At 37.6% G+C, this 15,334-nt stretch overlaps 1 long non-coding RNA gene across 1 annotated transcript in view; it reads left to right on the top strand.

The window, feature by feature from the left end:
- Nucleotides 1-8,944, top strand: part of LOC117098674 — a 175,430-nt gene extending 166,486 nt beyond the window's left edge. Inside the window, exon 4 of the long non-coding RNA XR_004443533.1 lies at nt 8,825-8,944. This is a non-coding gene — a long non-coding RNA (uncharacterized LOC117098674). The remainder of the gene's footprint in view (nt 1-8,824) is intronic.
- The last annotated feature ends 6,390 nt before the right edge of the window (nt 8,945-15,334 follow it).

The raw sequence follows: 15,334 nt of genomic DNA, 5'->3' as shown, positions 1-15,334 counted from the left end.
CCTACAAAGGATGAAACTCATCCTTTTTGATGGCTGCATAGTATTCCATGGTGTATATGTGCCACATTTTCTTAATCCAGTCTGTCACAGATGGACATTTGGGTTGATTCCAAGTCTTTGCTATTGTGAATAGTGCCGCAATAAACATACGTGTGCATGTGTCTTTATAGCAGCATGCTTTATAATCCTTTGGGTATATACCCAGTAGTGGGATGGCTGGGTCATATGGTACATCTAGTTCTAGATCCTTGAGAAATTGCCATACTGTTTTCCATAATGGTTGAACTAGTTTACAATCCCACCAACAGTATAGAAGTGTTCCTATTTCTCCATATCCTCTCCAGCACCTGTTGTTTCCTGACTTTTGAATGATTGCCATTCTAACTAGTGTGAGATGGCATCTCATTGTGGTTTTGATTTGCATTTCTCTGATGGCGAGTGATGATGAGCATTTTTTCATGTGTCTGTTGGCTGTATGAATGTCTTCTTTTGAGAAATGTCTGTTCATATCCTTTGCCCACTTTTTGATGGGGTTGTTTGTTTTTTTCTTGTAAATTTGTTTGAGTTCTTTGTAGATTCTGGATATCAGCCCTTTGTCAGATGAGTAGATTGCAAAAATTTTCTGCCATTCTGTAAGTTGCCTGTTCACTCTGATGGTAGTTACTTTGGCTGTGCAGAAGCTCTTTAGTTTAATTAGATCCCATTTGTCAATTTTGGCTTTTGTTGCCATTGCTTTTGGTGTTTTAGTCATGAAGTCCTTGCCCATGCCTATGTCCTGAATGATACTACCTAGGTTTTCTTCTAGGGTTTTTATGGTATTAGGTCTAACATTTAAGTCTCTAATCCATCTTGAATTAATTTTCGTATAAGGAGTAAGGAAAGGATCCAGTTTCAGCTTTCTACTTATGGCTAGCCAATTTTCCCAGCACCATTTATTAAATAGGGAATCCTTTCCCCATTTCTTGTTTTTGTCAGGTTTGTCAAAGATCAGATGGCTATAGATGTGTGGTATTATTTCTGAGGGCTCTGTTCTGTTCCATTGGTCTGTATCTCTGTTTTGGTACCAGTACCATGCTGTTTTGGTTACTATAGCCTTGTAGTATAGTTTGAAGTCAGGTAGCGTGATGCCTCCAGCTTTGTTCTTTTGACTTAGGATTGTCTTGGCAATGCGGGCTCTTTTTTGGTTCCATATGAACTTTAAAGCAGTTTTTCCACTTCTGTGAAGAAACTCATTGGTAGCTTGATGGGGATGGCATTGAATCTCTAAATAACCTTGGGCAGTATGGCCATTTTCACGATATTGATTCTTCCTATCCATGAGCATGGTATGTTCTTCCATTTGTTAGTGTCCTCTTTTATTTCACTGAGCAGTGGTTTGTAGTTCTCCTTGAAGAGGTCCTTTACATCCCTTGTAAGTTGGATTCCTAGGTATTTTATTCTCTTTGAAGCAATTGTGAATGGAAGTTCATTCCTGAATTGGCTCTCTGTTTGTCTGTTACTGGTGTATAAGAATGCTTGTGATTTTTGCACATTAATTTTGTATCCTGAGACTTTGCTGAAGTTGCTTATCAGCTTAAGGAGATTTTGGGCTGAGACAATGGGGTTTTCTAAATATACAATCATGTCATCTGCAAACAGGGACAGTTTGACTTCTTCTTTTCCTAACTGAATACCCTTGATTTCTTTCTCTTGCCTGACTGCCATGGTCAGAACTTCCAACACTATGTTGAATAGGAGTGGTGAGAGAGGGCATCCCTGTCTTGTGCCAGTTTTCAAAGGGAATTTTTCCAGTTTTTGCCCATTCAGTATGATATTGGCTGTGAGTTTTTCATAAGTAGCTCTTATTATTTTGAGATACGTTCCATCAATACCGAATTTATTGAGTGTTTTTAGCATGAAGGGCTGTTGAATTTTGTCAAAAGCCTTTTCTGCATCTATTGAGATAATCATGTGGTTCTTGTCTTTGGTTCTGTTTATATGCTGGATTACGTTTATTGATTTGCGAATGTTGAACCAGCCTTCCATCCCAGGGATGAAGCCCACTTGATCATGGTGGATAAGCTTTTTGATGTGCTGCTGAATCCGGTTTGCCAGTATTTTATTGAGGATTTTTGCATCGATGTTCATCAGGGATATTGGTCTAAAATTCTCTTTTTTTGTTGTGTCTCTGCCAGGCTTTGGTATCAGGATGATGTTGGCCTCCTAAAATGAGCTAGGGAGGATTCCCTCTTTTTCTATTGATTGGAATAGTTTCAGAAGGAATGGTACCAGCTCCTCCTTGTACCTCTGGTAGAATTCAGCTGTGAATCCATCTGGTCCTGGACTTTTTTTGGTTGGTAGGCTCTTAATTATTGCCTCAATTTCAGAGCCTGCTATTGGTCTATTCAGGGATTCAGCTTCTTCCTGGTTTAGTCTTGAAAGAGTGTAAGTGTCCAGGAAATTATCCATTTCTTCTAGATTTTCTAGTTGATTTGCATAGAGGTGTTTATAGTATTCTCTGATGGTAGTTTGTATTTCTGTGGGGTCGGTGGTGATATCCCCTTTATCATTTTTTATTGCATCTATTTGATTCTTCTCTCTTTTCTTCTTTATGAGTCTTGCTAGCGGTCTATCAATTTTGTTGATCTTTTCAAAAAACCAGCTCCTGGATTCATTGATTTTTTGGAGGGTTTTTTATGTCTCTATCTCCTTCAGTTCTGCTCTGATCTTAGTTATTTCTTGCCTTCAGCTAGCTTTTGAATGTGTTTCCTCTTGCTTCTCTAGTTCTTTTAATTGTGATGTTAGTGTCAATTTTAGATCTTTCCAGCTTTCTGTGGTGGGCATTTAGTGCTATAAATTTCCCTCTACACACTGCTTTAAATGTGTCCCAGAGATTCTGGTATGTTGTATCTTTGTTCTCATTAGTTTCAAGGAACATCTTTATTTCTGCCTTCATTTCGTTATGTACCCAGTAGTCATTCAGGAGCAGGTTGTTCAGTTTCCATGTAGTTGAGCGGTTTTGATTGAGTTTCTTAGTCCTGAGTTCTAGTTTGATTGCACTGTGGTGTGAGAGACAGTTTGTTATAATTTCTGTTCTTGTACATTTGCTGAGGAGTGCTTTACTTCCAATTATGTGATCAATTTTGGAATAAGTGCGATGTGGTGCTGAGAAGAATGTATATTCTGTTGATTTGGGATGGAGAGTTCTATATGTCTATTAGGTCCGCTTGGTGCAGAGATGAATTCAATTCCTGGATATCCTTTTTAACTTTCTGTCTCGTTGATCTGCCTAATGTTGACAGTGGAGTGTTGAAGTCTCCCATTATTATTGTATGGGAGTCTAAGTCTCTTTGTAGGTCTCTAAGGACTTGCTTTATGAATCTGGGTGCTCCTGTATTGGGTGCATATATATTTAGGATAGTTAGCTCTTCCTAATGAATTGATCTCTTTACCATTATGTAATGGCCTTCTTTGTCTCTTTTGATCTTTGATGGTTTAAAGTCTGTTTTATCAGAGACTAGGATTGCAACCCCTGCATTTTTTTGTTCTCCATTTGCTTGGTAGATCTTCCTCCATCCCTTTGAGCCTATGCATGTCTCCGCATGTGAGATGGGTCTCCTGAATACAGCAGACTGATGGGTCTTGACTCTTTAACCAGTTTACCAGTCTGTGTCTTTTAATTGGATCATTTAGTCCATTTACATTTAAGGTTAATATTGTTATGTGTGAACTTGTTCCTGCTATTATGATATTAACTGGTTATTTTGCTCGTTATTTGATGCAGTTTCTTCCTCGCCTCGATGGTCTTTACATTTTGGCATGTTTTTGCAATGGCTGGTACCGGTTGTTCCTTTCCATGTTTAGGGCTTCCTTCAGGGTCTCTTGTAAGGCTGGCCTGGTGGTGACAAAATCTCTAAGCATTTGCTTATCTGTAAAGGATTTTATTTCTCCTTCACTTATGAAGCTTAGTTTGGCTGGATATGAAATTCTGGGTTTAAAATTCTTTTCTTTAAGAATGTTGAATATTGGCCCCCACTCTCTTCTGGCTTGTAGAGTTTTTGCCGAGAGATCTGCTGTTATTCTGATGGACTTCCCTTTGTGGGTAACCCGACCTTTCTCTGTGGCTGCCCTTAAGATTTTTTCCTTCATTTCAGCTTTGGTGAATCTGGCAATTATGTGTCTTGGAGTTGCTCTTCTGGAGGAGTATCTTTGTGGTGTTCTCTGTATTTCCTGAATTTGAATGTTGGCCTGCCCTACTCGGTTGGGGAAGTTCTCCTGGATGATATCCTGAAGAGTGTTTTCCAACTTGGTTCCATTTTCCCCCTCACTTTCAGGCACCCCAATCAGACGTAGATTTGGTCTTTTTACATAATCCCATACTTCTTGCAGGCTTTGTTCATTTCTTTTTCTTCGTTTTTCTTTAGGTTTCTCTTCTCGTTTCATTTCATTCATTTGATCTTCAATCGCAGATACTCTTTCTTTCAGTTGATCGAGTCAGTTACTGACGCTTGTGCATTTGTCACGTATTTCTCGTGTCATGGTTTCCATCTCTGTCATTTCATTTATGACCTTCTCTGCATTAATTATTCTAGCTCTCAATTCTTCCACTCTTTTTTCAAGATTTTTAGTTTCTTTGCGCTGGGTACGTAATTCCTCCTTTAGCTCTGAGAAGTTTGATGGACTGAAGACTTCTTCTCTCATCTCATCAAAGTCATTCTCTGACCAGCTTCGATCCATTGCTGGTGATGAGCTGCGCTCCTTTGCAGGGGGAGATGTGCTCTTATTTTTTGAATTTCCAGCTTTTCTGCCCTGCTTTTTCCCCATCTTTGTGGTTTTATCTGCCTCTGGTCTTTGATGATGGTGACGTACTGATGGGGTTTTGGTATAGGTGTCCTTCCTGTTTGATAGTTTTCCTTCTGACAGTCGGGACCCTCAGCTGTAGGTCTGTTGGAGATTGCTTGAGGTCCACTCCAGACCCTGTTTGCCTGGGTATCAGCAGCAGAGTTTGCAGAAGATAGAATATTGCTGAACAGCGAGTGTACCTGTCTGATTCTTACTTTGGAAGCTTCCTCTCAGGGGTGTACTCCACCCTGTGAGGTGTGGGGTGTCAGACTGCCCCTAGTGGGGGATGTCTCCCAGTTAGGCTACTCAGGAGTCAGAGACCCAGTTGAGCAGGCAGTCTGTCCGTTCTCAGATCTCAGCCTCCGTGTGGGGACATCCACTGCTCTCTTACAAAGCTGTCAGACAGAGTCGTTTGCTACTGCAGAGGTTTCTGCTGCTTTTTTTGTTGTTGTTGTTTACCTGTGCCCTGTCCCCAGAGGTGGAGTCTTCAGAGACAGGCAGGTTTCCTTGAGCTGCTGTGAGCTCCACCCAGTTCGAGCTTCCCAGGGGCTTTGTTTACTTACTTAATCCTCAGTAATGGCGGGCGCCCCTCCCCCAGCCTCACTGCTGCCTTGTGGTTAGATCGCAGAGTGCTGTGCTAGCAATGAGGGAGGCTCTGTGGCTGTGGGACCTTCCCGGTCAGGTGTGGGTTATAATCTCCTGGTGTTCCCGTTTGCTTAAAGCACAGTATTGGGGTGGGAGTTATCCGATTTTCCAGGTGTTGTGTGTCTCAGTTCCCCTGGCTAGGAAAAGGGATTCCCTTCCCCCTTGTGCTTCCCAAGTGAGGTGATGCCTCGCCCTCCTTCAGCTCTCGCTGGTCGGGCCGCAGCAGCTGACCAGCACTGATTGTCCGGCACTCCCTAGTGAGATGACCCCAGTACCTCATTTGAAAATGCAGAAATCACCGGTCTTCTTTGTTGCTCGCGCTGGGAGTTGGAGACTGGAGCTGTTTCTATTCGGCCATCTTGCTCGCTAAGCCCACATTTTCTTGGTCCAGTCTACCATTGATGAACATTTAGGTTGATTCTATTTTTTTGCTATTGTGAATAGTGCTGCAATAAACATATATATATGCATGTGTCTTTATTGTAGAATAATTTATATTCCTTTGGGTATATGTCCAATAATGGGATCCCTGGGTTGATGGTAATTGTGTTTTCAATTCTTTGAGGAATCACCACACTGCATTCCACAGTGGTTGAGCTAATTTACTCTCCCACAAGAAGTGTGTGTTTCCTTTTCTCTGTAACCTCACCAGCTTCTGTTATTTTTAGATTTTTTGGTAATAGCCATTTCTACTGGTGTGAGATGGTATCTCATTGTGGTTTTGATTTGCATTTCTCTGATGATAAGTGATGTTGTGCATTTTTTCATATGCTTGCTGGCTGAATGTATATCTTTTGAAAAGTGTCTGTTCGTGTCTTTTGCCCACATTGAAATGCACTTTTTTTGCTTTCATTTCATTATTTACCCAAAAGTCATTCTAGGAGCAGGTTGCTTAATTTTTATATAATTGTATGATTTTGAGCTATTTTCTTTGTATGAAATCCTGTATTTATGGTGCTGTGGTTCAAGTGTGTGGTTGGTATAATTTTAGGTTTTTAAAAATTTGATGAGGCTTGTTTTATAGGCATCTGTGGAACTCTCCATGCCAAAACAACAGAATATACATTCTCCTCATAATGACATGGTGCATACTCTAAAATCAACTAACCTTTTAAAAAATTTTTAATTCTTCATCTATCGTAAAACTTTAGTAATTAAGATCTAGAACCTCTAGCTAAAGTTAATCCCCCTCAACAGTTCTAGATGGTAGTAACAAAAATAAATCCAAGCATTGTCTATGGTTTTAATTTTTAACTCTTTAACATTTGATGAAGAAAACTCTTTGCTGTATGTCAAGAAGTCTTTAACCTTTCTTTTCCTCTTTTTCCAAGTAATGACTTATGGGAACTATCGTTTTACTCTTTTCCATTGATTCATTGACATTTCATAATGGGAGTAAGCACTTTGACACTGGAAAAAATTGAAAAGATTCCATCAGATTTTGTCATGACTGAAATACAAAATGATTTGTATTTTCTAATGAAGAATGCACAATCTAGCATGCTCAACAGTGTTAAATATAGAATTCTGTCCTGTTTGGATTAATCATTAAGAAGAGAGGATAAATAAGTTTATATTTTGATAAAATAGATGGAATCTGCTTTTGGTTTTTATTCTCCAAGTGCCATATGATTTTGTGAGAAGAAGACTTAGATCATGAATTTTGCTACATGATTGGCTGACTGGTGCCTAATGTGAACTTCCCCTCATGTTCAATAGAATACTGTATATATTACTCAGGAAGTAATATATTTTCTACTATTATTACTCAATTACCCTTATAAAACTATAGTGTCTAATGTTATGCCTGGATGAAGTTCAAATATGTTTTAAAAAACTCCCAATAACTGTATGTAGTACCAGAAACAGCAAATACTATAAATGTGTGTATTAATATATGTGTGAATATATGTTTTTGAAACATCCTTACAAATTTTATAAAATGAATCAGGGAAAAAGGGGGTGGGAGAAATGAAAATAAACCAAGCTTAATTATGCAGAACTTTCAGATTAATGTAGCACATTTAGCATTAATCATTAGGTCAGCTTGCTTTCTGACCTTCTTCCTCTTAGTGTTTTGGTGCCTATTGTTCTAGACTCACATGGATCCTAGATTATAGTTCCCCTTAACTGCTTTGTAGATAACAACTTAAACATTATGAAATGTTAAGTTTTCACCTTGAGATATTCTTTCAGGTCCTACATGCCAGTAAACTACCAATATCCACTTTTCCAAAGGACCCCACAGGAGCTGACTCACCAAAGAATGCAGTTTTCACATCCTGATAACTTTATGACGCTTACCCTGACCACTCAATGTTTCCAATTTTCTAGCCCCTCACCCTGCATGATCTCCTTAAAAACCACAGCCCAGAATCCTTGGGGAGGTGGATGTTAGGGTCTTAACAGAGCAGGGTCACCATCATCGTGGACAAACACCACCACTTTAAGTTCTAGCTCCCTTTCTAACCTCATGCATTTCAAGAAAATCACTTCTAACAACAAGCAGCAAGAAAGAGCAGACAGTAAAACACAGATAAGACAGGTCAGGCACAGAGGGAGGGGGAAAGTCCCTTGGGTAACCACCAAACTTCACACTCATACAATGGGCCCCAGTAGAACAGTGGGCCCTAATAAGCATATTACTTTTCCTTTAGGTGCACTAAGATAGGAAAGCTAAAAGAAGACTCAGGGGTATGCCTGCAGCTGCAGGAAGATGTACACAAAAACTATCCCTCCCAGATAAGCAAGACAAAGAGAAACAGAAACATTTGAAGCCTATGATAAGGTATCCCACCCTGAATCCCTAAAAACTCTTAGTCTGTGAGAGAGAACACCTCTGACCTAACTTGGCCAGAAGCCCCTCTCAGGTTTATTCTCCAAAATAAACCTGTCTTTGACTGTTGAGCTGCTTTTCATGTTTCTTTCCTCTTTCTTTAACTCTTACAGGTCTCCTCCCATTTCCTCACTTGATGTCTTGCAGTTATGAAGCTCTGTGCTGCAAACCCTTCTATCTCCATGTATTGGTCTGTTACTGCACAACAGACATACAAACCTGTTGGTCTTCTAACATTTTTATTACACTTATTTATAGGTGGCTTTCTATGGCTAAATGCCCCTAAATCCTGAAGTGTTCCAACTAATAAACATATTTCAAGATTTCTGATTTAATAGAAGCACATTAATTCCAGGAATCATTGTACTTCTGAAAAGTCTGTGCCTATGGAGAATGAGAGTGTTGTAGATAGTATTGAATTAAATAAAGCAGAAATAATTTTTAGTTAAAAAGTATTATTCTTAGCTATTATTTTTTCTGTCTAAATTCACCTATTACCTCCTTCACCCTTTGCCTGTGTAGACAGAGCCTGAAGTAATCCATGTAAAGATCATGCACATAAAAAAAAGAGATTAATTCTGTCTCCTCCACAGAATATTGTTAAGTGCATTAAATGAAAGGCTAATCTCTGTTATCAACAATAAAGGAGGAAACTAATTGGTAAGATTTTAGAAAAGATCAATAAAAATTAATTAGAACATCTAAAGTATTTTTTTAAAGCAAGTACAAAGGAGTTGAAAGCATAACCCTTCATTGAATGAGAAATAGTCTACTTGAGGAGAAGAATCAAGATTCAAAAAGTGCTTACTCTTTCTGAACATAGACTTTGGGAATATATCTTTTGTGCGCCCCATGACCATCACACGTGCAAATAATATTGGAAAGAAAGACTAAGTATAAATTAAATTGCTGCTATTTATTGGATACCTACTCTGTGCTGGTCACTGGGCTAAGGGTACTACATAACTTATTGCATTACATTTGTATGATGACTCACTGGAATGTATACTATTTTGACAACTTCCTCCCTCTTCCTGCTTTCTAAAATAGCAAAATCAAGTTTAGGGAGGGGAGCCAATTTTCCTAAGGTTAAAAGTCAGTAAGTAGTGTATCTGGCGTTTGGACTTAGGATGATGTGTAGGATGATGTGATTTTAGAGCCAGAGCTAAGTCAGACGTCATGTCCATTTGGGCTGAATACTTTTAAAAAGCATTAGATTTGGCTGTAGAGTTCAAAGGCTACAAAGACCTATTACAGGTGTTTAGCTTTCCCTGGCAGCTCCCTTAACCATGAGCTCCACAGCAGCTGGAAAAAGACAAGACAGGTTTTCTTCTCCTCTTATTTCTAATATATCAGATAATCATTTTTTTAATCTAATGCAATGAAGCCTTGTGTTAGAAATACCTTTGAATCTGTATGTTTGGCTTCAATGAAAAGAAAGAATTGTTAGTTCTTAATGTTGTCACTGAATTGGAATTTAAATGTCTTTCTTTTGTGAGCTTTTTGTATTAAATGCAGGATGATTTAGATTATGCATTATTTCACAACCTAGTTATATCACCTAAAGATGAAATAATATTCTTTGGAAGGTTTTTCACAAATGAGAACTTTTTTAAAAAACGTAGGACCATGCATACTGAACAAAATTATTAAAATAACATATTAAAAGGTCATTGTCATTGGTTGTTTGTAATTTATTCTGTAGAACAAGAGCAGAGAACTTAGTAATTAATTGGCATTTCTTACCGAAGCATGTGATTGCTGTTCCCAGTTACTACTAAGATAAATTTTGTTTGTTTCCTCTATAACATTCAGTAGAAGGTGTTTTTTTTTACCTCCTAAGCGTAACTTTCATTGAAAGTTTTTATCAGCTCTGGACTTCATAACAAATATTGAATACATTTAGTTCTCCAACAGATGACATAATTGTTGGCTTAGGGTAGTCCCTATTTTTAATTTTACTTAGTCTGAAAAAATGCTCTTTGTAATGCATGTCCATGGTCAAGAAGGGATTAAATAAGCTCTAAGAAATTATCTCTAGGCTGGGCCTGGTGGCTCAAGGCTGTAATCCCAGCACCTTTGGAGGCCAAGGCGGGCAGATCATGAGGCCAGGAGATCGAGACCATCCTGATTAACACGGTGAAACCCTGTCTCTACTAAATATACAAAAAATTAGCCAGGTGTGGTGGCAGGTGCCTATAGTCCCAGCTCCTTGGGAGGCTGAGGCAGGAGAATCCCTTGAATCCAGGAGGTGGAGGTTGCAGTGAGCAGACATTGTGCCACTGGCCTCTAGCCTGGGTGACAGAGCGAGACTCCATCTCAAAAAAAAAAAAAAAAAAAAAAAGGTATCTCTAACCTTTTGTGCTTTTTGCCTCATTTAACTATCACTGATGAATTTTCTTTATTGGAATGCAATGACCACATTTGGGGATTATCTCTTATGATTTAGGATTTATTGTGTTTCCTAGTATAATGAATTTATTTTAATAATAGTTATACTATGATTAGCCAAGAAAAACTTGAAACCAAAGTGATTTTGGACTTGATCATCCAAAATCTGAACAAGAGGGGTACAGAAGTCTAAGTAATTATACTGGATCAGCACAGTTGCTCACACCTGGAATGCTAGCACTTTAGGAGGCTGAGACAGGAAGATCTCTTGGTTCCAGGAGTTCCAGACTGGCCTGTGAAACAACGTGAGAACCTGTCTCTACAAAAAATAAAAACATTAGCTAGTTGTGGTGTCTCATGCCTGTAGTCCCAGCTATTCAGGAGGCTGAGGTGGGAGAATCACTTGAGTCCAGGAGTTTGAGGCTGCAGTGAGCTATGATGATGGTGGCACTGCACTCCAGCCTGGGTGACAGAGTGCGATCCTGTATCAAAAAATAAAAAAAAGAGGAATTATGTCTGATAAGAGTACTCCTCTTTGCTCCAGTAGAATAATGAGGAAGAAGATATTGTCACTAGATCACACCGAGCATTCCAATACAACAAAATCTCTATAACTTGGATAAAAAGATTATTTGTAGCATCTGGTGACTTTTTAAAAACAATATAAAACAAAAAGATAGCTTCAAAAGTAATTTAGATATCTACAAGTTTTCTGCATTAAAGTACAATCTATGTTTCTTTAACATTTATGTCATAATACTAAGAAAGTATTTTATTTATATATACCATACCTTAAACTAGATTACAAGAATCTAAAACAACCCCACAAAAAATAGTATACATTAGCAATAGGAAATAAAGAGTCCCTTATTCTGTTGAATTTGGAATGGAAATTGTGAAGCAAGTATACAGTTTGATCTTAGTATAACTCAAACATGAAGAATTTTTATTTAGATTTATAGGCTCTGTGGTCATTGTGACTTTTTTAGACATCTCTGTAATTAGTCTTAGCAAAATTCTGAGAAACCTGAAAGTAATATGATAGAGTGGAAAGGTCATAGATTTTGATTTAGAAGGTGTATTTAATTTTAGCTCCACCACTGAGTAGCTGAGGATTCTTTGGCTACTTATTTAACTACTCTAAACATCAGGTTTCCCACTATAAAATGGAGATGATAAATTCCATCTTGTTGAGTTGTTGGGATGACCAAATGAAATGTTGTATGTAGGTAAAATACCTACTGAACCACTTGGCAATATATAAAGATAAGTTAGCCTCTTCGCCTTTTCTTAATGATATGAAGTATTATACTGTGGAAATTTCTGTTATTGGCATATAGTGAACATGTTCATGTACAGCTAAGAAAAAAAGCTACCACAAACTGTATGCATTCTAATATATGTTTTAAATAGACCTACTTTTATGCAGGTTTTACTCTAACAAATTATTTGAAGAAATCATGATACTAGTAATGGCAAATGCTGTTTTCCCAAAATGGCTTTCCTAGTTCCACAAAATCAGCACCAGATTTTTCCACATAATCTTCCAAGCCTCTATCAGGTAAGTTTTATTCCTTGTCATTGTGGAAAATGCTAAAGGGCTACAATTTGTTCATAAATATATATATATATTTTTTTGAGACGGAGTCTTGCTCTGCCACCCAGGCAAGCTCCGCCTCCCGGGTTTACGCCATTCTCCTGCCTCAGCCTCCCGAGTAGCTGGGACTACAGGCGCCCGCCTCGTCGCCCGGCTAGTTTTTTGTATTTTTAAGTAGAGACAGGGTTTCACCGTATTAGCCAGGATGGTCTCGATCTCCTGACCTCGTGATCCGCCCGTCTCGGCCTCCCAAAGTGCTGGGATTACAGGCTTGAGCCACCGCGCCCGGCCAAATATTTTTAATGAAAGTGTTCTTTGTTGTTTTCAAAACTTCTTTTTTTCTCAGATGTATCTCATAGGTGTTTCATTTCTATCTTTTATTTCCTACTCTTCTGATTTAATTCCTGCCTGACAAAAGTTTAGTTTCTGTTTTCTTTTCTGTAAGTTTTTATTTAACTAACTGAAACTAGTGTTAGCTCATTTGAGCCATCATCAATATTTTCTGAACCAGAATGATTTTTTTGACACTTGTCAACAGTCCCAATGAATATATTTGAAAGTCTTGCCTGGAAAAGTAAAATGAACATTGCTACTGCAGACTGTGTCAAAATGAGTTGACACCTGATGAAAAAAATGATTAGGAAAGATAGTGTGCTGTCCCTTGATAGCCAGGAATACTTTCAGAGTTCAAACTACTATTTACCTCAGTAATTAACTAGAATTTAAAAAATGATTTTGAGAACCAGTGTCAGCTCAAAGTGTATGTTAGGAATATTTCTTTTTCTCACTGGGAATATTTTCCCTGATGTAAGAAGAACTTGAATGTTCATCTTTGAGATGGTCTACCTAGTCCCCTGGTTGGTTAAAGTTCTCACATTATCTCCAAGCCATACCAAAATTTGGTAAATGCTTTTTGATGAAAATAGTATTTTAAATTTTAGGAATAAGATACCTCTAGAACTTTATAATATTTCTCTGCCAGGGTTCTTACAGGGTAAGTGATGAAGAAACTAAAAGTTAAAGGAAGGAGTGGAGAGATGAGAACAGCAAAGGCTGGAAAATACCCTAGGGCCCAGCAAAGGAAAGGTAGAGTTAGAACCGTACCTTTTCAATTGTTAAATAATTTAAATTTTTAAAGGTAGATTTATAACTTGTAAAAGGATAATATATTTCAACAATGTACTCCTAGGTCAAAGTAGAGTTTAATCTGGGTAAGCAATCCAAGATATGTGCACTAGTTTGGTTTGAGAGGACCCTAGGGATAGAGAATTTATATCCTTCCCTCATTGACAGTAACACAGAACTTAACAATATTTAATATAGGAATAGCTTTATCCTGAATCTTTCTGGCTTTAATTTTAGTCCATATGTCCTCTCTAGAAATGAGATAGAGATGGCTTAGCTTCTTGAAAACTCTTACATTTTTGAAATATGGACATGCAGTACATAAAATTCTTGCATGTCCATACAGTTTGAAGATCTCGGTATCTTTTTTTTCTATTTTTTTATTTTTATTTTTATTTTTATTTTAGTAGTAGCTAATATTTTATTGGCCAAGTATTGTTCCAAGTGTGTTACCTATGTTAACTCATTTAATCATCTTAATAGCCCTGTGACATAAGTACTATTGTTGTCCCTGTTTTACAAATGAGAAATGAAGCATAGTAAGGTAAAATAAGTTATCTGATATCACTTAGCTGGAAAGCAGTAAACCTCTGATTTTAACTCTGGCTGGCTGGCTCCAGAGAGACTGTGGTCACAACCATTATATTATTATGTTTCAGTGCTAATGAAGAAAATACAGGAGAGGAATAGGCTGGTGACCCAAGATAAAAGACAGGATTAGTTGAAGTTTTTATGGTATATATTGTGTTTTAACTCTTCTGCAAAATTAACAGAAAGCTGTAGTATTTATTAGTATATTCTAATTGTGTGTATGTTTATGTCTAACAAACATTAAGACCTATAATCTGTTCTTTTAACTATCAAATGATATTTTCCTACTCTAGAATTGCTTTTTATGTTAAATTTGAAATATAGTCATTAAAATTAACTATAAAGTCTTCCTATTTCCACCACCAACTTAAAAAATAAAAGATTTCTAGTATTCTGAATAGATCAAATTTTAATTCTGAATTTCGTCCAAACTTTTGTCAAAAGTTTTTATGTTTAATACTTATATGTAATTAGTATAGTCAACCTATATGTAATTAGCATATTGAGCTTGCGAATTTTTATCTCTGAAGGAAAAATAGGAACATAAACTTTTAACAATTAATTTTGCTTAAATTGTTTAATTGTTCTTTGATCATTTTAACTATATATGACATTTTTTAAAATCTCAGATGTAACATTTTTTTTCTTTCTTTTTTTATTTTATTTTATTATTATTATACTTTAAGTTCTAGGGTACATGTGCATACTGTGCAGGTTTGTTACATATGTATACTTGTGCCATGTTGGTGTGCTGCACCCATCAACTCGTCAGCACCCATCAACTCGTCATTTACATCAGGTATAACTCCCAATGCAATCCCTCCCCCCGCCCCCCTCCCCATGATAGACCCCGGTGTGTGATGTTCCCTTTCCTGAGTCCAAGTGTTCTCATTGTTCAGTTCCCACCTATGAGTGAGAACATGCGGTGTTTGGTTTTCTGTTCTTGTGATAGTTTGCTAAGAATGATGGTTTCCAGCTGCATCCATGTCCCTACAAAGGACATGAGCTCATCCTTTTTTATGGCTGCATAGTATTCCATGGTGTATATGTGCCACATTTTCTTAATCCAGTCTATCACAGATGGACATTTGGGTTGATTCCAAGTCTTTGCTATTGTGAATAGTGCCGCAATAAACATACGTGTGCATGTGTCTTTATAGCAGCATGCTTTATAATCCTTTGGGTATATACCCAGTAGTGGGATGGCTGGGTCATATGGTACATCTAGTTCTAGATCCTTGAGAAATTGCTGTACTGTTTTCCATAATGGTTGAACTAGTTTACAATCCCACCAACAGTGTAAAAGTGTTCCTATTTCTCCACATCCT

The sequence above is a fragment of the Trachypithecus francoisi genome, unplaced genomic scaffold (assembly GCF_009764315.1).
Source record: "Trachypithecus francoisi isolate TF-2019V2 unplaced genomic scaffold, Tfra_2.0 Lachesis_group16, whole genome shotgun sequence".
In the NCBI taxonomy this organism is placed as follows: Eukaryota; Metazoa; Chordata; class Mammalia; order Primates; family Cercopithecidae; genus Trachypithecus; species Trachypithecus francoisi.
This window is presented reverse-complemented; position numbering and strand designations above follow the sequence as displayed.